The sequence below is a fragment of the Osmia bicornis genome, chromosome 11 (assembly GCF_907164935.1).
Source record: "Osmia bicornis bicornis chromosome 11, iOsmBic2.1, whole genome shotgun sequence".
Classification (NCBI taxonomy): domain Eukaryota; kingdom Metazoa; phylum Arthropoda; class Insecta; order Hymenoptera; family Megachilidae; genus Osmia; species Osmia bicornis.
The window spans coordinates 3,621,704-3,649,490 of NC_060226.1; the positions used below are offsets into that span (position 1 = coordinate 3,621,704).

The following is a 27,787-nucleotide window of genomic DNA, read 5'->3' on the forward strand; positions in this document are numbered from 1 at the left end:
GGATGAACTTTGAACTTTAAACGATGAGATCTGACGAACTGAGACGGAGAGAAGAAAAAGGGAAGAGAAACCGGTGAACGTGTCCGGCTACGTGATCCCGGGTACCAGGGACCTGGGACCCGGAGATTTTAGACAGGAAAATATAAAAGTACGAAAACAAGAACGCGGAGAATGATCGCGGACGAGCAGAGCGAGAAAGGTTCTTTACAGGCCGGTTGGTAGCACCGACAAGACAGCCGACATCCCCGCCCTTTTGCGGGCCAAATTTGTAACGTGCTCGGCAAACCGGAAAGGAGAGATCTTCTTCTTCTTTCATCTACTCTGTAAGATATGACACGGCCGGTTAAGTGGTATGTAGACAGCAAAGAACACAAAGTTTACATTGATAAGCTTTCACGTTAAACCTGATAACGTGTAATGGATAAGACAGCGAAACATCTTCCTTTCTTATTTCTTTCATTTGTTCAGAATGGACGGGATTAAAATTCCATCGAGGTATACCGATAATTTTTCAAACTGGAAGACAGAATTTTTCAGTACTAAGAAGCTTCTTAATACCGACAGATTTTTAAATATCTTTAGAAGAAAAATCGCTTGGTGACGGAAGTCATTAGAAGACGTCTGACGCGTCTAACGTTATATGGAAACTAAGTACTTAGTTATTAAATTATAGGTTTGCGAGTACCCTTGGACGAGGCTATGAAATCATCATAGACTCATAATGCTGATGCGCAGAATAAAATTCTCGCGTTTGCTGTCAAATCATTTTTCGCGGCTATTTGCAACATTTTATAACACAACTTTCAACGGATTCATCGCTTCCGAATCAAAGAATTTACTGAGAGGCGTGAAAAAAAGATAGTCCGACGTTTCCCTGTAATAATGTTTGATCGGTCTATCGATTCTTTGTAGTACATCAAGTCAATGCATGCGCTAGATTCCCGGGAGAATTAGCTTCAATCTAAACGAGCCGTGCTACAAACGCGGCCTAATCACTACATGGATATTAGCTAATCCCGACCAATTAGATGTAATGGTTGGATTAAGACGGGTCGCACGCATACTAAAATTGAATATTATATAATCCCTGTCAGTGCTACGCTTGTGTTTCTCACGTACGAGTCGCAAACATGGACATCATTAACTTGTCCAGCCGTACCTATTATCATCGCAAGGAAAATCAGACTAACGATCCTTTGGAACGATTTTTTTGTACATTTTCTTGTTCAAATTTAATTAGATTAGATTATTAGATACTTGGAATTAATTTTTTTAGAGGGAAGGGAAATTTGATTACATTCGGAGGGATTACCAGAAGGGTACTACACCCCCCGAGTAGTGTAGGATCCACTAAACCTATTCCTCCGTATCCACGGATAACTTTCGGAACCGGTACCGCGTTTGCATTACTTCGGGGCCATGATACGTGCGCCTATATCTACCGCTACTTAGGGTTAGGTTTTCCCACTCTCAAGGGTGCTCTCAGGCCGCCCTCTAAGGTGCCCTCAGCCCACTGTTTAAGGGGCCCTTAGACTGCCGTTATTGTTACATATACTTAAAACTGGATGCAGAGTTATTTGCATACCTCGTGCATGGTAAAGTATAACGACCTGATCATCCCGAATTGATAACGATACAATAGAAAATAATTCTGAATAATAATTATAGACTGACAGTACAATTTTACGAGGTGACAGATAACACATAGCATTAACGCATCTCTGACTAATTACAGTCATAAAAATACCTTCCTGTAATGATAGTCCACGTTGAATAGATATCGCATAGATCAATGGTAACAATGAAATTTTATTGAAAGATTAAATATTTTGAGAATGTTTTTAACGATGAACATAAAATCGACGTATCGATGGAAACCGAAGGACTATCGTTCTCGAAACCGTGACATACCTTCTCGATAATTTTGTACCTTAGCTGGTTAAGCTTCTAATTCGAGAAGGAAGATAAAGAAAGTTTCGTGGGATGCCACGAGACATCTGTGTTTGTAGTGGAACGTCTGCCCGTCAGGCAGACCACTCGGAATAGTACTGGGCAAACGACACTAAGGGTGTTATTATCGACTATTTACCATATCTTACGTTCTCAACGATAACGATAATCTCGAACGAGCATGTCGAGAACGCAGCGGAAGGCGGCTTTCAGTGGTTCGATGATCGCTGTCGTGAACATTATAGACACAAAATTATCGAATGATCCAATGTTGTGATTCCTGGTTTTACAATATCCTTTGAAATAACGCTTTTACCCCTTACACCCTATAAAAGGGGTAAAAGTATACTGATTTTTAATGATCTTGTTTAAAAATGAATTTAACAATCCATAATGGATTGATCTTCTAATATCTCGAGATTCCTTTAATTAATTTGACAATTTTGAAGTAACCGAATCCTTCGAAAACATTAGCTCTCCAATTGATTTATCGCGAGCAAATGATCCTCCTTCGCGACAGGAGAGAAGAGAAGTGGTATCAGAATTTCCAGCAAGTTGGAATTCTTCGAAATTGAGTCACTAACCGACAGGAAAAAGAGATCTATCCTTCCGTGGATGGTTTGTCGGCGGTCGAGCGACAAGCGTTCCCCAAACACAGAGGGACAAGGCCAACACCCCGGGGGTGGAAGGCAACAAGTGACCACAAGCTAGACACACACAGCCATCAACCTTGTTCCTGTTCTATTGCCCTCTCTGTCTTTTAGTTTCTGGTTCGTGGTCGTCGACCAGCCGGTCGTTCGTCTACGACAATCGATATATCGACCGTCCGCGGAAAGGCAACGTTACATCGTACACGCGTGAGGGTTATAAACGAGCGAGGGCAACGTGCGTTCGTACGTGTGTGTGCGCGCATGTCCCACGAAGAAGGGAGAAGAACGCGTGGATCGGTATCTTACGTTGGTTGCGGTAGGCCACGGACATCCGTTCATCCGTCTTTCGTGCCCTTCAAAAGCCTACCAATACCCGATGGTTTAGTCTGTTCCGGAAATCGTGTAGGTACTTTCTATCTGATCTATCAACAATCGCAAACAAAAGATATCGTGGTTCCTTCCGGTACTTCGTCAAGATCCCTGTGGAGGTATGTCTGTCTCTCTAAACGCTTGTAGATGGAAATGTCTGATCGTTAAATTGAGACCGATTACAAAACGCGAACTAATTTTAATAGTACATACAGCAGATGGTGGGTGAAAGAAAATCGAAAAGAAAAATTTTCTGTAGAATTCATTTTATTTCTCTTCTGTTAGTAACAATATGATTGAGGATTACCTTTTATTCTACCATAGGGGTAATTTACCACAGTGTAACAGCATATTGTGTTTCATATTGTAATAAAAATACAATGTTGCAAATCAACCGGACACATGGAAGGTGTATGAAGAAAACAGAATATACAATTATTGCATAAAAGAAACGTTTTCAAGCAGCTATTAAACACGCTAATGGGTCAGTGATGATATGGGGCTGCATGACAGCTGGTGGAGTTGGAACTCCGGTGTTTATTGATGGAATGATCCAACGCATTCTACCAAGCTTGTTAATAAAAAGGTGTTGTACAATGTTTCAAAGACTTTACCACATCCACCGCAAAGCTCTAATTTAAACCCAATTAAAAACGATTGTTGCAACAATATAAATGTTTGAATAAAATATTTTTAACCTTACCTTATTAATTATGCCAATAATATTGTTTCTTTATTAAATTTAATATATCAGTGACTCAAAATCATACACTTTACAAAACATTTTTCATTTTTCTACGTTAATGTACAAAGAATATTAATCTACCATAGTTCCATACAGATGATCAAGGAAAACATGAAAATATAATAATCCCTCGAAGCTCTGAACAATAATTTACTTGGAAGAAAAATTGCTACTTAAACGAAAGTCACATCAGTATCACTCGATGTCGCGCCGATAACATCGAGGCGGTGAATAAAGTCAACGAACTATGTCAGCCCGACGGCAAATATCGCCAATCACGGGAATCCCGTTTTCGTCTATAAACGAGACGAATATTTTTCTGCATAACTGTCGATCATTAACACGTAGAAGAGCATGATCCCGTAGAAATTGAACGGAAGCTCATTAGTACGCGATAGGAAGTGGTCGAACGGTGACCAAAGGAAAACACCAAACCACTGTTATTTCTTTCGGGTTTTACACGCCGGCGTCCCGACGTGGCAATGTTTTAACGTATTGATCCGTTGGGGGTTTAGTTGAACCATAGTAAAAGTGGCGGGGGTAGTTGCCACGATAGAGAAAAGGAACGGCTAACGGGGGGTGAAAAGTGGACGGTGGCACTTTCTCGCTCATAATCACCGCTCAGGCCACTTCAACCCACCTTCGACACCGACGTCGGCTTTCCAAGCGTCGCGGTGCATTTCCACGATCGTGTGTTGGGAGAAGCTTGTTTCTGCACCGTACAGTGGGCGCTACGAAGCGTCTTTTCTTCCGCAAATAATAATTAACCTTTCTTAATTAAAGGGAGATAAAATTAAAAATTGATAGATTTAATAAACGGAAACATTTTATGTTTCGTTCAATTGATCACCGACGTGAACTTCTGAACAAAGTTGAAACCGCCCGGTACAAACAATCGTTATCAACGAAAGGTTGATTAGTTAACGAACAACGGTTCCCGGAAGAAGTAAACGAGCTCGTCCTGCGTCGTCGACGCGGTTAAGGGGAATCGATAGAGGTTATAGCCCGAGTGGTTGAAATAACGTTGCCCTATTGCAGCTGCCACCCTCCTTACGTATGCACACCCTTAAATAATTGCAGCTCATTCGCGCAAATTATGCCGGGGTTTTCGTGTCGGCCAAAGTAAAATATAATAATATAGTTCGAGCTGCTCGAGCGTGTGCGTGAACGTAACGCGTGTGTCTTTCACCTCGTCTGGCCATTTCATATGGTCATTCGTGTATGTCCGATGTCTTCCACCTTGGCGTGTTTACGTTTCCAAACACTCATACCGAGCATGAAGTGTAAACATGTATTTAAGTACCTGGAACAGTCGTAAAATTCGTGAGAGAAATAACGGGTACCCGTTTCCCGCTGACCATATGGAAACTGGATGATAGATTTTCATTTGATACAGCGTCAAATTGTTGAAAATAGATGGTTGTTTCTCATTTTAACGTCATATTTTATAAATAAAACGATGTAGCGGTTGTTCAACAAATTACTGTTTTTAATTAGTATTTTCTTTTGATTACAGAAGGAGCATCCACTTCTATGCTGGCGAATTTATTTGGTGAGTACACATGTGCTATTTATCTTATTCCACGAGTACTTTATTACTCGGAAAATTACTATGTTCGTATCTAATAAATGGTAACGCGATACAGTAATCAATCAATCAAATATCACCAGCTATCATTCAGGTTTTTCACTTTAGGGTGCATTATCTCCCCAGTAGCGTTAGAAATTGTGAGTTTTCTTGATATTTGATTGTTTGAAAAATGTAATATAGAGCAGCTCTCAAGCTTCTGAATTATTGTCATTTTTCTGCTTGGAGCATCTATAAATTTATTTATTGAGAACATGCAACTAAATAGACCCAGTCATGGGTTTCCGAGGGTTGAAAGAAAAACCGTCTTCCATCGAGCAATTTCTTCGAAAAAGAAAAAGATAAAGGGTTAGGGGGGGGAGGGAATTTCTCGCTTTTCTACGAGAAGTCGAGCTTATCGGCGAAGAAAATCGGAACAACCCCAAGGTAAGCGGCGGTGCGAACGTAACCGTGTAACACACTCGAGGTGGTCGTCGGTGTACGCGTGCGATTACTTACTCTCCATCGGCGAATTAACGACGAATCACCGATGGGAAAACCGGTTACCTGGCCGAACGGCACGCAGCTTAACGACTTCTCTCCTCGGCTTCAACGGGCATTCCAGCGGCACGAGTTTGCCTCGCGACACGAATTAATGGAAACACGCCGCGGCATGCCGTGTGCGCTGATAAAGCGGAACGCGCGTCCTTCCTTACGTATTTCTCTATCCTTACCCGATACGTTCCGCATCGCGTTTTGTCTCTGACCATTTCGCGTTTACGTAGAATCTCACTCGGTTTTTGCTTTCGCACGCCCAATCATTGGCCGGCAAGTTTTTTCATTTCCTCCTGCTGAGCATCCGTTTCCTAACTGCCCATCTTCGAAACTATTCGCGAGCCACATTGGTTAATTCACTTTGTACTATTATTGTTCGTCGTCCAGATTGCATAATGAAATGCAACGATTGCAAATTTGAATGCATCGAAGAATGCATTTGTGCTGTTCATTGATAATCGTGCTATTTTTAGAGCGATAGATACTGACGGCTTGGAGAAATTTAAATTAGCTTCTTGTATTTTGAACAGGAAAATCGGTTCTGGTATAATGTTGCAATGTTATGAGCGAATCTGTTCTACTTTCCAAAGTTCTTATCTCTACAGATTAATATCAACGTTTTTATATACAAAACTTGTTCTACCGCTTGTCAATGTATAAATTGATTCGATAGTTATCGATAAAAATCACCATACACTAATTGAGATCGTTAAATTGACTGAAATAATCCGGTGTTAAATTTATCGCCAATCTAATCTGAAATCTTACAATTTTATGATATTTTAAATATCAGCACTTTTCGTGGAATAAATTTTCAACCTCTTATATTATTGACATCGTGCAATTTCACCAATTCTAATTTACTAACTATATTTCATAATTTCTATTTTGCATAAGTGAAAAATTTCAATTTGAAAGAGGAACTATAAAAATTTTTCAAAAGTGATTTTAGGGTGTTTAGTTGTTAGATTTTGAATTATTATCAAATTATTAATTTATGCAAAAAAAGTTAACCAACGCATTTCTAAAGTAATATCCACACTTAAATTGAACAACAAAAATCACGGCGTCAGTGCAAAAGAAATGAATCGCTAACCATGTAGTTGCAATCATTCTTATTAGTTATCTCATATAGGAACACGCATATTCAGAATACGTATAGCACTGGATCGGAATGTACCGAACGGTACGTTTCTATTTCTCTTTCGTCGCTGATATAGTACACAGCAACGCGTCTTAAATGAAGCGATTCCGTATTCAGCGCAATCGTAGAAGCTCGCTCGAACAGGTTCTCGAAGAGAAGAAATATCAAAAGGAAAGAAACCATGATTCGCGTACGCGTCTATGTATTTCCATTGCGCCAAATTTCCATTGCAGGGATAGATGATTTGCCCCACAAACGTTGAATTGCACTTTTGTCCATAAGTCGTCGGATACCTTAAGAATAAATTTAAATTTCATTGCAAATTTATTAATTTATCTTTCATATTGCATCGGCAATAATTTCGTAATTATGAAACCACTGTTAGAATATCTGGAATATTAATTGTAAATGATAAAAAATAATATCTTAATATCAAAACTATCAGTTATCACCATTAAGGTACAGGTAAATAACCGAAGGTTTGGTAGATTTGGGAATATATTTAGTGTAGTAGCTTTAGCTATTCATAAACATTCTCTACTTGTTACTTCCTGGTTATTATTTATTAACAGCACAAATATATAGTTTCCTGCAATCGATTCTGTTATTTACAGAGCCTCGGTTCAATATCTAAAATTGGTTGTCTACTTCCAGTGACGCAATTCTTAATTTAAAGCATCCAATGTACACGAAATTGAAAATGACATTTTTGTATTTGATATTTAACACAGTTTTGCGTTTAAATATGGAGTCGTTGGTAAATATTGAATGTCTATTTAGCGGTTCTAAATATCTTCACCGATAATTTCGTTTTAAGTGTTATTTGTGAAACTGTTTTTAATCCTCTATTTAAAAAGTCTATATTCGTGATTATTATTTTACTGAAAAATAACTCCTTATAAGAGAAACAATCGTGTTATAGATTAAATTGAATTCTTTTCTTGTCCATAATCAATAGGAAAATATGGTGCTTTATTGGACTAAAAATAAATCGATTTAAAAAAAGAAATGACATCTTCATCCACTCGTGTCTTCAATTATAAAACACTTTGAATCATGTGAAGTAGGTACAGTTTCTACGGATGGTAAAGTGCAAAGGTCAAGCTATACAGAGAGCCCATTAAACGTTAAAATGGTAAAATCGATCTGGCAATAGTTACAACATTATCACCGTTACAATGTTTCCCGTCCGTCTGAAGGCATAATCGAGGACAATTTATTATATATCTTGACCCCGTTCGGTATCGATATTCCTTTACTCGTCCCTGTTCCGTGCATCAGTGACAATGTAGCAAATTAGCTTGCTTCATTTTGCCTTTTACCACCTAACGACTTGAACGGTCCTTCGAATGGCACGAGTTTGTCTTGCAACGCGAATTAATGGAAACAAGCCGTTCGGTACGCCGTACGTGCTGATAAACCGGAACGTCCATTTCACGGGTTTCTTCGTCTCCTCTCGAACGCGTTCTGCTCGAATTAAACGATTTCGTGTTCACGCGTGGCGAGAAAGAAGCGCACTAAAATACACGCGTAACGTCTCGCCTGGTTTACCTTTTTCCTTATCTTTTTATTTCCACTTATTTTATTTTAACTCGTAACCCGTGGGATCATCGGTAATCATAGTTGGTCGATTCTTTTTTCTAATATTTAACATTCTGCAACGTAAAGCCCTGAATAGTTGGCAACGGAAAGAAAAAAAACAGAGGAGGAAATCGAATTTTTCGAATGTTACGTTGATTCGACCAAAACCGTGGAAGGTATGCGAGATTCATTCAGCGTAGAGAAATGAAAATTTCTCCGCAAACGGATTTAATTGATCCGTCCCGCGAGTGGGAAGTCGGGTAGCGAATGGTGGCAAACTCGGGATGAGACAAGCCGGTGAAACGCGAGTTAAGATAAAAGCTGACTGGCGTTTTCTCATATACACCTCGACACATTCTTCGATAATCCATAGGACTTTATTCACACTTGAGAAACTAACGGTCGTCGTTAAAAGACGTTATTAGGCAGAAAAACAACTCTCTCGGTTCGCTATGATGGCGATTTTTTCGGAATTTCCTTCGGTAAAATGCAGTCTCGAACAGTGTACGCCCAGCATTTTACGTTGCCACAAACAGGCTAACGACTTCTCCCCCCTGGTTGACTTTAATGGACATTCCACGCTGTGATTTTACCTCACGATTTGAATTAATGGAAACACTCTGGCATCCTATTTGCACTGATAAACCAGAACGTCCTCGCGGCGATCGTTCCTTTACCGCAACTATGTATGCGCAATATCTTCCTTTTCTACGATCCGAACCATTCCACGAGGGTTTACATTGCACGACGCGATGTCGTTGGATTAAGCGATTACGCGTTCCTGATTATTCGAGCCAGGAACGAACGCATCGATCACGCTGGGTACCCTGTGATTTCAGAAACGAAACATACAGAAAAGCGAAACAGCTTAGCGAGTGTCTTTTTGCAGATAACCAGAGCATAGAAATATCGTGAAAATATAGAATCTGCAAAAAAAAATTATTTATTATTAATTATTAATAATATTCCAGTCATAGAATTGGAATATTACAGTTCTTGATTTAATAAAGTTATCGTCTTACTATTATTCAGACTATAAATTAAAACTATTCTATTAATTTCAAATCAGTAATGAATATTAAGCATACGAGTAATACTTTAATAAAGTATAAAAATAAAGTATAAGGAGAAAGAGTTATTTGTTTTATTTTAATAGATACATATAGAGAAAACATGTTTTCGAATGTAATTAGAAAGATTCTACACTGTGGTATAAATTACATTTATTTTCTTGAAGGAATATAATTACAAGGAATCTAAGAAACGGGGAAAAGAAGAAAATAACATGTAAAGGCGAAACGTTTCTACTAACCATTCATGGTAATTTAGAAGTTGCGTAGTTATATTCCATTATCCCATTATTTCTTACTTAATTCATCTCGTACTTCAAAGAGAAATTATTCTTTCGTATTTTCTTCTTTATTTTTACACGTTAGCAGGGCTCGGTAATAGCTTCCTGGAAAGTTGAAATAATTTTTCATTTGACAAATGTCGTTATTCCACAAATAATCTGCATCGTTTTACATTAAGCAAAATATTTCAATGTTCATACCATTAAAAATAACTCATACATTAATGAATGAACCTAAACTACACGATATCGTTCTAAAACGTTTCCAGTTTCCCACTCTTCGTCGTCTTAATAACAAACGTCACCTTGGGTAATCGGGAATTAAATCAAGGAAATAAATGATTCCCGACGTGAATTAACGACGAATAGATAACGTGACATCTGTACACGCATATGAAACATAAACGACAAATAAAAGGGGAGAGAAAAGCGAAAGATGCAGGAGAGATGAATAATACTAAAAACATATGCTAACCGATTATTTTACCGAGTCATTCTTTTAAATCGTCCCGTTTAATAATAAATCCGCAACCTGTAGTAACTATGACCACATGCTTATTACTGAAATGATGTATCTACGATTTCTTAACAAATAATCATCGATTAACGGTAGACAACGTTTGTTAAACTTTATTAGAAAAGATAAACTATAATAGGAATAACTTGAAAATATTTCAAGTCGTCTCAAAGGAATAATAAAGAAACTGATGAAAAATTAAAATCAATATCAGGATCATAATTTATTTAACGGTTAATATAATTAATAATATTAGCTAATAAAATTCTTATTGAACGATGCTCTATTATAAACGGCTATGTTTCGTTGTTCTTCCAATTCTTGGAAATTTTTTGTTATATTCGCGAAGAATAAAGCAGTCGTCTCTTTGTTCGTTTCTCTTACCAATGAACAAAAAACGAACCGAATCATAACAAAAGCGATATCGAGACGGCGCTAAATTACTTTCGTCGCAAATTAACGGCGGCTGGATAAGGTAACGAGGCAGAAGATGGAAGTGGACCGAGGACGAGGTAATCCCGCGGTCGGTATTGTTTCACCGACGGAAGTCACTCTTTTATTACGAGACATTTCCTGTTCCGTGCGAGAGTACACGGACGTGCCTGTTTACACCGTGTACATGTCACGTTGAACACAGATAGCTCATCTTTCTCTCCATTTTTTTTTTATCCATCACCATGGATCCATCACTCTCTTTTTTTCTTCGCATTTCGTTCTTTTCCTCTTAACCGGTATACATCTGTTCGCCTGCGACAGAAACATCTATGCATGCGATCGATCGCGTGACCAATTTACGTTTCCCCTAAATGGAGGGCCATCTCAATTTTTTTTTTTCTTTTTTTTTTTCAACGAATTTAATAAAGGGCGACGTGAAGGAAGAATATAAAATAAAAAGCCGGTGAAAGGGACGTCGAGAAACTTGTTTGGAATGAAAACAAACTCGTTAAAGGGATAGACGATTAATTAACCGCGGCTGTTAATCAGATTAGTAATTAAGACGGAACAGCTGCGAAAGAGGATTCTCTGCTTTCCTGGAATGCGTATGCGATACTGGAATTCTTGCTTGCCGCACAAAGATGTTATCGTTACCACATACTAAAACATAATTGACAAGAAAAATTCGATTAATATTAGTTACAATTAATTAATATTAGTTGTTCAAATCGCTTCAACCATTTCTTTCGGTAATCAATTTTTTTCACAAGCTCTACACATTGGTGTTAACTTGGTGCATTTATTATTTTAGCGAAATAATACAAGAAATTCAAATTGAATTTATCTCCAATAGAAAAATCATTCATTTTTATCCGGCGCCTAATGTGTAGACGACACAATGCAGAAGCACGAAAGCGAGTAAAGAATGAAAGAACGTATAGAATGAAATTTATTTTTTGACTGGCCTAATTGCGTACCGTGAATTCCGGTAATTATTATAATTGGTCTGTGGTTTCGTCACGCTTGAATCAGCGCTCGGTTTCGTGGGTAATCAAGAACGAGCGTGACGCAGAGTCAAATAAATGCAGAGGAATCTCAATTTCTGTTCCGTGTGTACGCGGTTGGAGAACGCTTGAAATTCGGCGCCACGTTCTCTCGAAATTCTCCTGTCCCTTTTACTTTCTTTTTTTAACCCTCCTGTTCGCCCTTCCCTCGCGTTCTTGCTCTTTCCGTTGAAATACGGCCGGTCAGGTGTAACGTTATCAACCGGGCAAATTAATGTAACGAAAGGCCAGATTAATGCCGCGCCGTCGAACGAGGAAGGCGACCGGCCGATGTGTTAGAATTAATTAACTCTGCCGGGCGTACATATAATTCAGAGGGTACACACGATTGATTAAAGCCGATTTCACGACCAATCAATCTATAACTCCTTAGAGGCCGTTCCACTGGCGGTCATAAATTTGCACCAGCTATTAAAGGAATCCGGCGTGCGCCTTATCGTTCATTTATAACTGTCCGCGGGCCGTCTCATTAACCTCCCTTTTCTCGGAACAAGATCGCGAAAGTGGAGACAAGAGCCAAAGAAATCTCAAAATATCCGTCGGTAGCGTGTCGCGGGTGAGAGCTGGGTCCGGTGACGGGCTTTCGAAAACACAGGTATACTGGGTCAGTTTACGCTCGACACACTCGGCTACTCGTAAACAATGAACATGTGTAAACAATTGTCGGCCGGCTATGGCGGAATTAAGTCGTCTTTTGGCACCGGTTGATCCCCTTCGTAACACGACGCGACGCGTCCACTTCTTTATGCGACTACCGAGCTTATGAGCAGAGTTATGCGCCTCCGCTGAAATGTTTCAAAGTGACACTTGAGATCGTCGAAATATAAACGAGACTAAAACTAAATTATATATTATTGTATAGGAAGGGATTTTTGAAAAATGTTTGCGAATTTCGGTAATTAACCTGAAATTAAAAATTAAAAATTCTGAAAGTTTTTGATATACGATCGATAATTTCTAGTTACGAAGGTAAACATCATATCTAGGAAATGGTGAAACATAACTCATCGGGATCCATAAATGGTTTCTGTCGTTCCCGTTAATTGATTATGTCTGAAATCAATTATCCATGGCGAATACACTTGAAGCAGGAGCGCAGGGATCGTGTCCCATCTCGAGCACACCATTCGAGCTACTTTTCCGGGAAGACACATTATAAGTTTTTCCCTGGGGTTAATTTCGCCAGCGATAGCTAAATCCTTTCTCTCTGTTACTCCTTTTCCTTTTTGGGTTTCTTCCATTTTCGCTCTTTTATTCTTACGCTACCCTGTCCCTCTGCAACCCCCGTCGACGAAGCTCGAACTAAAAACGGCTAAGAGTTGGTAGGAGCGTCTCTATGGTTAATTAAACGCATAGATCACCCCCTCTCTTGCAATCTCCACCGACTCCTCCTTAGGTTCACCTCACGCCTGACTCCACCCTCACCCTCGTCTGGCCGTCTTCTCCTTTTTCCAGCAACCCTGTAAATGCGCGCACACTTTTTCCGCGTTATAAGCGTGCATGTGTGCCTTCTTTTACGTCGCCAGTGCCGTATACTTCTGAAAAAAAAAAAGAAAAATCTCGGTAACATCTTTCTTGCCCATCAAATACTCGCTCTGATTTTTTTTCTTATTACGCAATTTGTAAATTCTTGATATAATTAAACCACACGAAATAACGTAACGATCCGTGGGTCCCTTTATATTTCACTTTCGAGTACCGGAGAAAATGTTTCGCGCGAATTTTCCCAAGGACCATTAAACTGAACTCATTTTTACAGATGTTTCGAAAGTGAAACGAAAAAAGGTCGTGCACTTAAAATTTTTTCCTGCACGCCCACGTGATGTAAACGAAAGGGACGAAGAAAGCAAGCCCCTGTAACGCATACCGGTTTCTCAGGAAGGCGTAACCTCTGTCTGAAACTACCGTCCACGCTCATTATCGTTTACACGGATAAACCCGTCGTCGATTCCTCTCCTGTTCATCGCGATCGATCGTTCAACCCATTTGCCGCGGAACAACACATTGCACACTCGCAACACATATTTGACGCTTCTAATCTGATAACTTCCATACATAGACCAATACTACCCTGATCACTTCGAATGTCTTATCTATCATTTTACATTTTTCAAGATATTTTTAGATATTTGAAATTCCATAGATTTTTTACATTCTAACGACATATTTATTGAAAGCTTATTAATATGCTTTTTGATAACATCGGTTGTTAACTGTCGACGCGTTAGAACAGGATGACAGGAACATTATTATTTGTATACCAGTTTTTGAATTATAGATCGCGGATGAATTTATTTTAGGGAGAAACGAATGGTTCCATGCATCGGTGGACCGACGTCTATTTTAGTCTGGTTATAGCGCTAATACTACTAGCGGGTATCGCGTGTAGCGAAATGTAGTATCAATCGAGGACATCTATGCAAAAATGGACTGGCCTCTGTTACGATTTTTTATTATTATTTTTTCTGATATTTTTAATTCGTTCTTATTCTTATGATTGTAACGAACGTCACATTTGGCGTGACTTGTAACAAACCATAAAAATAATGTACCTTTCTTTTACGGATAGCGTGCTTTCGATAATGCTCCGTATACTAATACAATGTTATAAGATGTGAATTAATAACTCCTGGTAACAGTCGGGTTAACAGCCCAACTTCTGCTCTGAATCCGTAATTAGATTAAATTATTCAAGTATATCTGGATACGTAATAAGCACATGCGAGCGTAATACGTATAGCAATATAATTTATGAACTACACGTTTCCTATCGTTAATTTTTATGCACTTTTTTATTTCCAACTTCGTTCAATATCAAACACAATTTAATAGCTTGTACTATTATCATATATTCCGCACTTAATTACATCGCACGTGTCGATTTTTTCATGGAATCGATCAGTTCGCATTTTGAAACAGTCAGAGTCAGTCTGACGTCTTCGTAGTTGTATCAACGGGTAAACAGGAATTCGTGATAAGTAACATCGAATCGGTGTAAATAATGCAACCGATAGATACGTCCCTGAAGCCGAAAGAAAGAGGTTGAGAAGAAAAGGGGGCGAAGAAGTAGAGGGAGGAGATGGGTGGCTAGCGGAGCAGAGGATATTCTTATGAATCGATGAAAGAACCGCGAGCATGCGCGCCTGAATCTTAATAACTCATGCGATACCACCCCTTCCTTCTGTTATCCAAGCCCTCTGCCGCCGTTATCAACCCCCGGCATCCCCGTATTCCAGCCCGACAGCAGATATGCCGTTATAATATACGCGTAGCAAGGCCGAGGTAGACACGAGAGTTGGACATTCCGGGCGTAGTTTCGCGAATATCTCGAAGGTATTCGTTGAGAAGCGGCCGAAAACACTCGTGTCGCTCGCGCCTTCCGCATTTTTCCCTGTCACCGAACCAGGAAATTCTCATCAACTTCACCGTGGACCTATCCTCCAGGCTCAGAGGCCAGGTACAGTGTTCGCGCACCTTCGCCCTGGCAATTTATATATCTCCTTTTTACGATCATACGCGTGGTTTTAACGCGACCTATTTCGCGCGGATTTACTGTCTGAAAAGCGCGCCGTTTCATTTTTTATTTTACCATTGCCATTGGCGCAGGGCCCGGGATTAGCTTGGACCCTCAAAATCTAGACCATTCCGGAAAAATATCCTAATTACGCCAATGTCCCTTCCTGCGCCCGCGAAGACAGTCGCTGGTATGGTTGCTCTAGTGGCGAGGGAAGGTTAATTAGCTGTTATGTTCCTTGAGTGTCGTCAAGGAGTCGCTCCATTATGGTATTCACCCATAACGCCCATTTATGGCATGTTTTGCACATCGTTTTACAAACTCCTTTTCAATATATTTGTTCCTTTTGCGTATGGAATTAATTGTGCATGGCACGAGTTAGTTTATTATGTAGGAAACGCATTATATTTTCTATTTTTCTAGGAAAAGGGTGAAATAAAAATAGAAAACGCTAATAAATAATTACCTTCTACCTCTACCGATATTCAATTTTCTATTATCTCGAAATGAAGGAAAGAAGGTAGAAATGAGCAAAGCGATCGCGGTCTGAAATTCTAAAGGCTGCGACACGGTACAATTGTAGCGATCCCGTGGTGCCATTACCGATCGTAAGGGGACGTCGCGAGAGTGAAACGAAGCAAACCGGAACGAAGGTTGGCGCGCACAGGGTCGAAAGAAAAATCGTTAACGCGTCGATAAAATAAAATGGAAATAACACGTCGCGTTAAGGGATCTCCCCGGGTGCGCGCGTCGAACACCTCAGTCCCGTATGTTTGCTGGCTGTTTCGGGCGAGGGGCACGGGAAGAGCACGCGAACAAATTAGCCCTCTATCTGAAACAACTTCTTGGAATAGCCGTTACTCACGGACCGAAGATCGGGGCCCGTATTGCCTGAGCGAAACGGCCCCGTCCGCGGGACGAGGAGAATGCTCTCCGGGCAAGTGGAAGAGAATCGACCGGGTGCGGGGGCGGGGGCGGTGGGTCAGAGCGAAGGAGAAGAAGGAGGCGAGAAAGAATAAGAGAAAATAAAATGCTGGACGAGGCATTTCGAATTTCAGCTCGAATCCAAGCAGAAGGTGCAAGGTAGGACGTAGGAGAGAGAGGAGACTCTCTCGTGGACCTGCTCAATCCAGGGATAAACGAGTCGTTCGAACAGTGTTGAACAGGAGTGAATATTTATACGTGGCCTCTTCCTTCGCACCTTTTTCGCCGTGCTTGTTCTACCCCGGACCCCTCCTGCTTCCCTTGTTCCGTCGTTCGCCACCCGTTTCCTCCTTTACAGTCCCATGCGGTATCTTCTTGATTACCCAGTCCTAATTAATTCTTCAGGCTTCATCTTTATTTTTTCCCCTCTCCACGCTCGTCGTCGACACCGCGGCCGGACAGACCGATCGTTTCTTTCCCGAGAAGATCACGAGAGGCACGAATGATCGTGGACCGGCAGAAGGAGCGAAGCCGCGGGACAGGAATGGTCATCGACTTCGTCAGGAACGTCTAAACGACCTGTCGTTCTCTTCGAGCTGTGAAAATAATCCTATACGCGATAAAATTGAGTGAATGATTGCTTAGCTCTTCCACGACGCGAGGCCGTTCATTCCTACCAATTATACTTCGTTTCTTTCGGTAAAATTTTCATGCCGTTAACGAAGGAACAGCTTGAAAATAATTTACTATTATCAGGATTCTTTTAATTGCAATTTTCGTCCCTTTCATTTTTAATCAAACGATAATTTATTGCATAGAAAATATTTTAATTCGTAGTAGCTCTTTAAACAAATGTAATGATTTTCTATGAAACATCTATGAAACTCTGTTCGGAAACGAAAGTTTATGCTTATCTGAACTTTAACTTTTCCTTTTCCTCTGCTAAGGAAAAAGGTAGGTCAAGGCTGTGTCTTCAAGTTCGACGATGAGGTCGAATCGGTGCTACACATAAGGTACACAGAGAATCCGAGAAGAAAATCGAACGTACACGTGTTCGGACACACTTCTTTCCCGTTGGGACCATACTCGAACTAGCGTTTCTTTTTAATGTTTTGTAGTAATATAGTAGTGTTTGTATTTTCATACGAAGACACAAGTAAAAATAAATAGCTTTGGAAATTTTGTTGATAGGAAAAATAACACATTTTTCAATATTTTCTGATTGATAATCTTAATCGATAAATTATTTAAAACTAATGCTGCTATTAATCATAAAGAAAAAGAAAATAAAAATAATCGTTATATAAAGATACTGTTACGAAGAACGTACACGTGTCAAGTTTGAAAGTATGAATAATAAGTGAAGAGATCCTTGAAACATAAAATTAAACAAGATTAATTCGAGCATCGTCTATTTAATTCATAGGATGCATTCGTAATATCTAAATGATGATTGAATGCTTCCATTGAAAGTACTTCCTTTGGTCAAAGGAAAAATAACGGGTGTAATAATATCGATGATATTATCTCGTTGATGAGCGTGGTAACGAGATACATAGCTGTATTCATAAGGTGGGATGCGCGTATCATTTTTAAACGCCGGAAATGAGTTATTAGTGGTTACGTCGTGCGCACTCAATTGTCTTGATTTGGAAACCTCTAATCTGACCCCCATCCCCTTTCCACTACAAATTTAAGCCTTCGTGTTTCCGTGTCTATCGCTACTATTTCAAACGACCCTTTCTCGCTCGAATCAATTCTTCCTGTCAAAATATTATTCATGACATCGTTCGTCTGATTCGGTTTTCCAATGAAAAACTTAAATAAACTACACGTGCATTTATTAAGAAAACGCAACGAAAGTTTGATCGAATTCAGCCACCGTCTTAAAATTAAAAGTCAGATATTAATTCTGAAAAGATGCAGGGTTAAATTAAAATTAAAATTTAAAATTTAATGTGTTTTCATTTCGTCAGAAATGTCCGATTTAAAGTTGTAGAAAATGAAACGTTCTAATTTTAATGAAATGGAAAACGTAAATTGTATAGGAGAAATTCTCACCGATAACCCTGTGTCGCGCCATTTCCCGCAGTAGTGTGTTGAACGGGTAGATAGATAGATTTGTTGTCCCCACGTTCGTCGACGGGGGTGGCAGTGCTCCGACGCTTTTCCAAGGCGTTCTCGCCAGGCTATTAATTGTCTCTGTTGATTCATTTGATCGTGCTCGGAGTTCTCAAGCGAATCCACCGACGCGACGACACTTTCGATACGAAGGTCTTTTACGAGCGGGCTGCTGCAGTCGTAGAACCGTCCACTAGCACCCCATCCTGCCACCCTTCTAATTCACGTGAAAGCGTCTCTCGCGATTAAAATTAACAGGGTGGACGCTGCCAAGCAGGTGGCTTCGTTAGGGTACCGTAAAGTGCCTTCGTTCTTTGAATTTCAAACATCATCGAAGAATATTATTAAACTTCATTACACCCCGATGAGCTGATTGAAACTTTACCAAAGGGTTGCTAATTTACCTGCTCGACGCCTTCCACCCTCGTTAATACTAATTACGTTTCTTCAACGATTTTATATCACTTTGTTCAATGTATTGCAGGTATTACTTTTTCAACCCATAAATTAAAAATTTTATAATGTAGATTCTGAATATTTTTGAATATTAGTAAAATTTTATTTATCAAGGAAATGATAGAAAATTATGTGATCATTGAAGAATGTAGGAATTTAACGCTGATTAAAGTGAGACAATGTGGCTGGTGAGAAAAATTGCTGTTTCGCGGATTTACAAATCTGTAACAGTCTGCTAAATCGAGGAAGGGATGAATGTCGAGGAGGGAAAATCTCTGCTCATTTAACGAGCCCAAGGGTTCAACCCTTCCAGCTCTTCCACCCTCCGACAATATTTAATGCATGTTTTAAGCGTAATTAAATGGCAGAGGGTTTATCGTCTCCAACCACGTTCACCCTCCCACGCAAATTATCGCATTTAACCCCCACCGATATCAGCCTTTCGTCGACTGTCACCCCACTACCTTCTCCACCATCGTTTCTGGCCGCGTTCGTCAGTCATAATGTACTTTTCATTAACCCTGAACCCTTTTGCAAAGTAGATTCAATCTTGGAATATTCATCGCCTCATAACCCTTGCCCCTTACAATATCCAACCCTAACACGCTCCTTTTACAGCTTCACGAACCGCGTTCAACAGGTTTTAATTAGCGTCGACACTTTCTCGATGATGCTTTAACCCTTCTCACGCGACAAGTAGTTTATTGTATTTGAATCGTCAAGTGTTTCTGATCACTCTTATACAATTGTACACAGTAACTCTCTTTATGAATAATATTAGTTTGTCATTTGTCAGAAACATTTCTATTACACTATTAACTGTTCAAATTTGTTTATAAAATATTCAATGAAAATTCCTGGAATTATAATAAATTTGAATAATTGTCCTTTTTTAGTTGAAAATTGCATTTCTATAAAGGAAAAAATGGACAAATAAATATTTAGAAGATAAAACATGGTATTCAACCTTTCAGCTTATCGCTGTGATCCTTTTGGAGTATCAGCGAAAGCAAGCGCAGGGTTTGCTGCATTCATGATACAGGACTGCCCACTTACCCTCCACGGTCGCTTGAAGCTTTAAAGCCAAGAATAACCCTTGCTTTGCATCTCACCTGTTGCTCGACACCGACCCTCGACACTCCCGGTGGCGGTACTTTAGGGGTGGCTAATTAAAGAGTCAGATGGTGGCTGGTTTCGCGGTGTTTAATACACCATTCCTTCACCCTCTCACCGAGGAGCCCCATTCCCCTTCTCTTCCGACACCAGAACAGAATCCAGAGCCGCCCCCGAACCCTGCTTTTTTGTTCCTCTCGGTTTCACAGGCTTGGAATTAATTAGCGGCTCTAGTTAAGCGGGGTGGATACTGTCGCGGCGACTCATTTAAGGATGTTTATTTTAATTTCAGCCCGGTCTCGGGAACAATTCCGGGAAAAGCCCACGGCCGGTGACTTTTTATTACTTAATTAACTTTTTCCTCCTCTACCACGATCTTCTTCATCACCTTGGAACCACCGTGACACGATCCACCAACACTCTTAAGACCGACCTCTTTACCACGGTTCACCAGCATCCCTTCGGCAAACCTTTCTCTCCTTCTGTATATTTCCCTTCTCTCTTTCATCCTTCACTTTCCTTTCCTTTTTGCTATCTACTTTTTTCCATCCCGTTCGTTATCCCAATTTACGTTGAAGCGCGTATTACCCAAAATTCTTCGCAGCAATTATTCCCTCGTTATTTTTCATCGTGCAACCGATGCGACCTGCGCGACTCCTAATTATCGCTGCGAAAATGATCCTCTCGATGGGCCGCCGTTCTTTCTCTTCGCCCCTCGTACCTCCTCGTCCGCGTAATCGCAAACCCTGTGATTATAATACCAACGCCGAATACGCGGTCCCAGGATCCTCTTCTCATGAAATCCACTGACGGCTCTCTGCATTTCTGCACGTGAAACGTTCCACGGATGGAGACGAGCGTGCCGTTCGAATAGAAATCCTGGAATACGAATAAAGGAGAGCCAGCTCGCGTGTCACGAGATCGAAGACATTGTAAATTAGACCCTTCTGCTTGTCGAAATATTTAATATCAATTGGTTCAATTAATTGCAACAGTCAATTTGAGATGAAATTAAATTGTCTTTTAAAAAAGGTCGTGTTACATCCGAAAAATAATTCCAATTAATTTTATCCATAGAAATCTATTTAACAGCGTAATACCGTTCGTTATCACAAAAGGAGCAACGTTTTATCAATCTTGACGCGTGTCTAATTGGCTCGTTAAAAATTGCTCGGACCTGCAATCATCGCTAACATTAATCAGCGGTATCTTAAATATATTCAGAACTTTTCCCTCGGCCGCAATAAAGAAGCAACAGTGACGAAGCAAGCTCATCAAGCACGCGCCTTTAACCTTCGCTCTCTCGTGACAGGAAGTCCGCCTAATTAATTTCACCGAGAGAAAAGAATCCCTCGCGGGGGTGGCTTCTCTTGGTTAAGAATACAGCCAGCTGAGAAGAAAAGAAGGAATAAAAAGGGGGATTGGTAGGGTGAGAGGGAGAGAGGGAAGGAGAGACTCGAGATTATTTCGTTATGTCTCGCGGCGAGTCGAGATGTCGGGCAATTAGCCGTCGTATAATTATCCCCCTCGCCCTTATTTGCCCAGGCCGTTCGAGGTGGCAGCTGTTACCACGATATTCGCGAGAGAGCACGAAACAGCCCGTTCCAATAACAAAGTTTAATAACGGAATACCTTTCGCCATTTATTTTAATATTCCGCCAGCGGCTGGCAAAACGAGAAATTGGTAAGGATCCATCGAAGACGACTTTAATATCATCAATTTAATCTAGTTTTAAGACGGATACATTTTTATAGCGATTAAAGAATAGTATAATTTAAGAATTAGTAAATCAGATAGTTGATTAGGGGGAAGAAAATGGAAAAAGATTTGGATAAAGCGTTTTAATGAAACGTAAAAAAAAAAAGGAAGCATTAAGAGAGGAAAACAGGAAGATGAGGAGAAAGAAGTTGTCAAGATACCCCACCCTCGATCTTTGTCTCGGTGAGCCGCGCTTTCAGAATTCTTCCTTTCTTGATAATTATCCTACCGTCCAGCCAGTCCTTAATCTTTGAGTTCGCCTTTCAAGGAAAGCTCCTACCGAATGAATGCCCGACCTCGGCGAAATAATATTTTATACACAACAAAAGCGGCCTCCGGCTTGACTACTGCCCTCTCCTCCGCCTACACCTTCAACGTTTACCCTCCAGCCCGCGCTTCGGTGCCGATTGTTATCGCGATGATGTTACCTAGCACCTCTACAAAACTACCTTATTTTACTTTCTTCCTTCCTTCCCGCTTTCCTGTATTTTTCATTAGTCCATGAACTCCGGCGTTCATTGAGGTTGCCGGTATAAATTAATCGTAATTTCGTTGCCGGAGAAAAGATACGCTCCAAACGTTACGTAATTACGTCTGGAATCACTTAGAGGTTTCATGACGTAGCCACGAGGTAATAGGTCGATAACTGAGTATGGTTCAATGTTCTGCCGTGAAACATAACGGAAAAGACTAATGGAAGGAAATGGTGGTAACAGAAAAACCTTGACGAATTCGAAGAAATTTAAATAGTTGACTATTTTTAGACGAAAGCATTAAATATGTATTTCTATTAAATAAAATTTCACGAAGGGTTCGTTAGGATCGTTTAGTATGAAAAAAGATTCAAGCCCGTGGTTCAGTCTCCCATGATCGGATCGGATTTCACGTAGTCACTTAACGATTATCTCCGATAGATCACAGTCGTCCGAATTAATCGTCATTAATCTTCATCACCGAGGTTTCCAATCATTTTTCTTGAAGTAACGCACGCGCGTCCCGGCTCGGCAATTCGACGCATCTCATTTAGCTATATAAATCACGTGGTGGTTAAGACTAAACTCGCGAGAAACAACGATCCGAATCATTGCTAGCGGAGCCACCCTTCGACCACCGATTCAACGTTGGGAGGGCAAGGTACGGTCGCGCGAAATAATTCAAATCGCGCATGTCGGCCCTGCTCGATCCTCGATCACGGTCAAGATTTCGTGGGGTCACGTGAGAATATGCGGCAACGACGGGACTCGAAGCAGCGCAGCCGTGGCGAGGCTGTGCGCGGTTGGTTTAAACGCAATTAATCTTCGTTAAGTAAGCAAGCGAGCGAGCGAGCAAGCGAGCAAACCCTTTCTACTTACATCGCACGGACTCCTCGTACACAATCTCGACCAACTACGAACACCAATGACAGTGAAACCGCAATGCCTGTCCTGTACACCATACGACGTGTACGTATACAATCTCGTTCATAAGTCAGAGGACATATCATCATTTTACAAGCTGGATTATACCGAGAATTTAGTTATTTATTTTACACGTCGTATTAGCAATAATTTGACGAAGGCACCTCCCACTATTTGCTTTTAGTTTGGGGAGAACCGGAGGATATTTTAGGGAGAGCTTAACCATGGAGAGGGTTAAAAATTTCACATTTTTCCTTTAGGAATTATTCTTCCTATATATAGGAAACTATTTCGTTTAACTATATATTTATCTTTGTAAGTGTGGGTCACGATTGATCTAGGCTCTGCTATTAAAGGGTTAATTAAGGGAAGCGTAAATTGCTAGAATAGATGAGAAAATTTGAAATATCTGGAAATAATATCGTTAATTTAAACGAAAAGCTGGAGTGAGTAAATGGACCATAACTTATGTAGGGGAGTGTATGTGCGTACCGGAGAAATCATGACTCGCGGACAGTCAGTTCTATATCTTGACCCTCTCCGGTTGCTCGCGCACCCTTCCCTCTCTCCTTTCTCGCGCACAACTTGCCCGTTCCTTGTTCATCTTCAGCTTGGTACGGTTAGTTGTACTTGTAGCCTCGTGTGTACTCATACACCCCGTGGCTCTGATTAAATCTGAGTAATTAAAGGAGTTAACCTCGACTTAACTTGACTTAACGCAGTCACGCCCGCTTGCCCACCCCTCGCCATTTACACCGCTTACACGTCGCTCGACATTGTTCGAGGAAACGGGTGTCTTCGCGCCGCTTCTCTCCGGTGATATCCCGCGCGTTTCCTCTTTACCGCGCACGCACGCACGAGCCACTCCTCGGTTAATTGCTATGCGCCACTAATTACACAGCTCCATGACTGCGAAGGGAAACAGTGCGTGCATCGTCGTCGTTGCCCCGATGCAAATGAAACGCGTGGGCTTTTCCCCTCTCCTTCGCACCTTTCGCTGCTCTTTCTCTCGCCCCCTTGTTGCTTTTCTCCTCTAATCGTGTCAGGAAGAAGGCGACCGGATTGACTTTGTCTGCTGGCGGAATTACGACTGGGCGTTGGTTAATTAAACATCTACGTGGCTTTACTACGAGACGATCAGAGTCGACCAGGAAGTGGGCCCCACACGAGTACCATTCTTCTTTTCCAGCGAACACAACGAGATGTCAGTCGATTTCACGGAATGATTACTTGTTACGCGCAAGAACAATTGTTCTTCTAACAGACGATTCGATCCACTACTGGTAACTCGTTGAGTTTGGATCGTTATATACCGGGGAATTATCGAACGACTACTGTAATCCTAAACAAGCGCTGACGATACCGAGTTAGCAGCAGCAGACGTGTTAATCTACGACCTCCCTTAGAGGTGTAACTTAACGTTGCAACTTTTCCTCGATTTTTTCTGACCAAACGACCGTATGCGGGTGTACGCGGAGCGAAGATGACACGCATCTGATCCTCGTTGTTGCAGAAACACCGCAACGCATGGGTTCCGCTTGCATTCAAGCGTAAGAAGAGAAGTGCCTCGCCTAATTAGCCCGCTTGGATATTTCCGTCGCGTGACGTCACGTGAGCCCATTTGCCTGGCCCGCGGCCAGCTTTTCCACCGAACTATAAACCATCTTCACACCCACGCAACACAATTAGCCCGTGGCCAGCCGGGGAATTAGAATATCTACGAATTCGTCGTTTGCTCGGTGGAAAATGAAGATTCGGTTAGCGACGCAGATGAGAGCCAGGGAATGTAAGGGATTGACGCGACGACGTTTCGGTCTCCTCTCTAATCTCACCTACGAAATTTTGACGTTTCTCTTCTCCATATTTCACGGTTTCTCTTTCAAGACTGGCTCTGACTAGCGCGAGCGAACGCGAGAGTCGGGTGTTTAGCAGGGAAATAATGTTGCCCCGAACAGCTGTCGAAATTCTATTTAGAGAATTGATTTGCACGAAGATCCTGGTTCTTGTTCGTTCCAATTTTAAGACGCGTACGAAAAGTGTACGGAATACGTTGCATATTAATAACACATTCTTTCTTCTTTCAATTATTCTACAACGACTATTAAAACTTCAATGAGATTTCTCTCGTAAGATCTTCATTGATTCTCAAATCGAAGATGTAGAAATTGCGTATAACCGATTGGCGCGGATACTTGCAGACTGAAATTAAATTTGGTTCCGTCGTGAAAAGAGAAATCTGCACGAAGCCAGGATTTCCTGTACTTTTTACTTAAGAGATAAGCTCCGTGTTTTAAGAGCGTTGTGGTGGAACGGTGTCGTAAAACCTTGAAGGAAGTTCCCTATAGGTCGTCAGGGGGGAAACAACCCCTCGAATCGGCCCTCGAATCGTGGCAGCCAGTAGATCGTGATACCACAGAAGAAGACTTGAATGTTAAAGTAGGTAGACTACAGTCTGTAACGCAAGAGGTATCTATGAAAATAATACAATCAGATGCACAAAATATTCAAACCATTTGAAACTACATTTGGTACAACGATGGACTCGTTTCCTTTGACAACTATAGTTATTTGAATTGTTCGTTATCAAACGCTAAGATATCTCTGTTATAACTGAAGCATTCTCTGTATATTTAAATCTTCTGTGACAAGTGTCAATTATTAAATCCTCTAAATGAGCCGAATTGTTCAAGTATCGTAAGAATTGAAGAAAATTTAGTAATCTTAGTCCGCAAAGAACGATCTGATCTTCCGCTCGAGAAGGTAGAGGATACCTCCTGGTGAAAGCGTTGCAAACGAAATCTAAGATGGGTGAGGATCGCGGAAGCGTGAATTCGGCTGATCAAACGTCGCAACTATGGAAAAATGTCGTTGGCAAAAGGAGAAGGATGCCGATAAGAAAAGACGAAAGGGGGCGTGACACGGGAGAGAAACGGTTGAATAAGAAGAGACAGAAAGACAGTAACGTGGAGAGTAATGGAGATGAGGGCTGAGCGAAGGGGACGCGGTGAGAGGTGTATGTGTGTGTGTGTGTGTGTATGTGTGTAGGAAGGTACCCCGAAAGTCCTTTCGCTAAAAAGGAGGACCTCGAGGGTGGTACGGGGTGGAATACGAAACGGACTAACGGGAGAGAAAAAGATAGAGAACGGTCGGGGGCGGAAGTAAGTATTGATTCAGATTCAGCTAGTTAGCTATGCTCGAAGCAGGCGCATCCCCACCCTAACTTCTCTTCGGCCACCTTTTTCTCCGGCAGGCACGATCTTCTCGCTTCCTCTACCTCTGTCTATCCCGTGCATGCGGGGGTGGACGGTTAGCGGCGGGTGAAAAGACGACGTTGAAGACGCGCAGGGTGAAAAAGGTGGAAGGGGGTGGAGCGAAGGGAAGCGGAGGGATGCAGAAGAGGAGGCGTATGTAGAATGGAAAAGCGTGTAGAATCTGCGCGAAGGTGCAAGGTATAGGAGGTGACAAGCATCTCCTTCGATCTTTCTTCCCTTTGTAACCCACCCCCTCACGCCGTTCCCTTGTTATCCTCCCGTTTCCCTCGATGCCTCTGTCCTTTTTTTACTTATCTATCTATCGTTGCAGCTCCCTTTTATATTCCCATGACGACAGCCCAGATGCACTCGGCAGCCATACGAGAGGTGTATGTTAAAACCTGAGTCGATATTTCTGTTGCGCGATGCGCGCTGCCACGGCAGACACGGGGCTCATCTTCCGATGCCTCAATAAACCCCTTTCTTTCCAAACTTTATTAGACTCGCGTATACAATTTTCCTGCGATCGGGCGAAACGTATCTATTTTCGGAAAAAAACGGCAAGGCTGCTATTAAGCTAAGAGAATTAGCTTCAGTTTGAAACCCAATACGATTGCTTTTAGTTTTCGATCATTTCTGGAAATTTGCAATCGATTGCTTAAACGACATTTTATTCTGGCAATTTGTACTTTTTTCAACCATAATGACATTAAATGACACTTACAACATTTAATTTCTATTTGCATAAAATTCAAGTATTACTTAAATCACAAATTCTAAGTAAAGAAAAAGAGATTTAGTGCATAAATTAACGTCCCTCAACGCGTCGCGACGCCTTTCTTTTCAGGCTTTGTTTTGCCCCGCGTTTCATGGTTGTCTGCTTTACGGGCGTCCCCATCTCGCGGATTTTTCTGCAACCAGAGCGTCGCGACGCCTTAACGACTAATAAGAGACGCTGTCCGAGCAAGAAAGCGTCTATTCGTGTTACAGCGTTCACAGAAGACGCATGTTCTTCAGAGAATCGTTTTTCACGTAGACATTATAGATCGAGACGCTTGTGATGGTTTCATGTAACATTCATATTCGTATTAGTATTATATTTTACAACACCGAGCAATCTATCATGGTGCATATTGATATTAGTATTGATTAAATCTTGAAAAGCGAAGCCTGGGTTAATCGTGACCGAAACTTACAAAAAGTATAGAAGGATATTAATCTAAAGTTAAACGTGTCATTTAATATAAAATTTCGAAAATGGAAGGTAAAATGTTTCTTTAGTTTCCCTTAATTTCGTGGCTGAAAGAAAATAAAAAAAGTTGAG

General features: G+C 41.0%; 1 protein-coding gene across 7 annotated transcripts in view; it reads left to right on the forward strand.

The window, feature by feature from the left end:
• The window catches only part of LOC114875152 (zinc finger homeobox protein 4), a 233,612-nt gene that overhangs the window by 84,487 nt on the left and 121,338 nt on the right, over nucleotides 1–27,787 (forward strand). For all 7 annotated transcript variants that reach the window (XM_046287694.1, XM_046287698.1, XM_046287696.1 and 4 more), the window contains one exon: nucleotides 5,231–5,266. The gene's annotated coding sequence lies outside the window, so the exon portion shown is untranslated. The remainder of the gene's footprint in view (nucleotides 1–5,230; nucleotides 5,267–27,787) is intronic.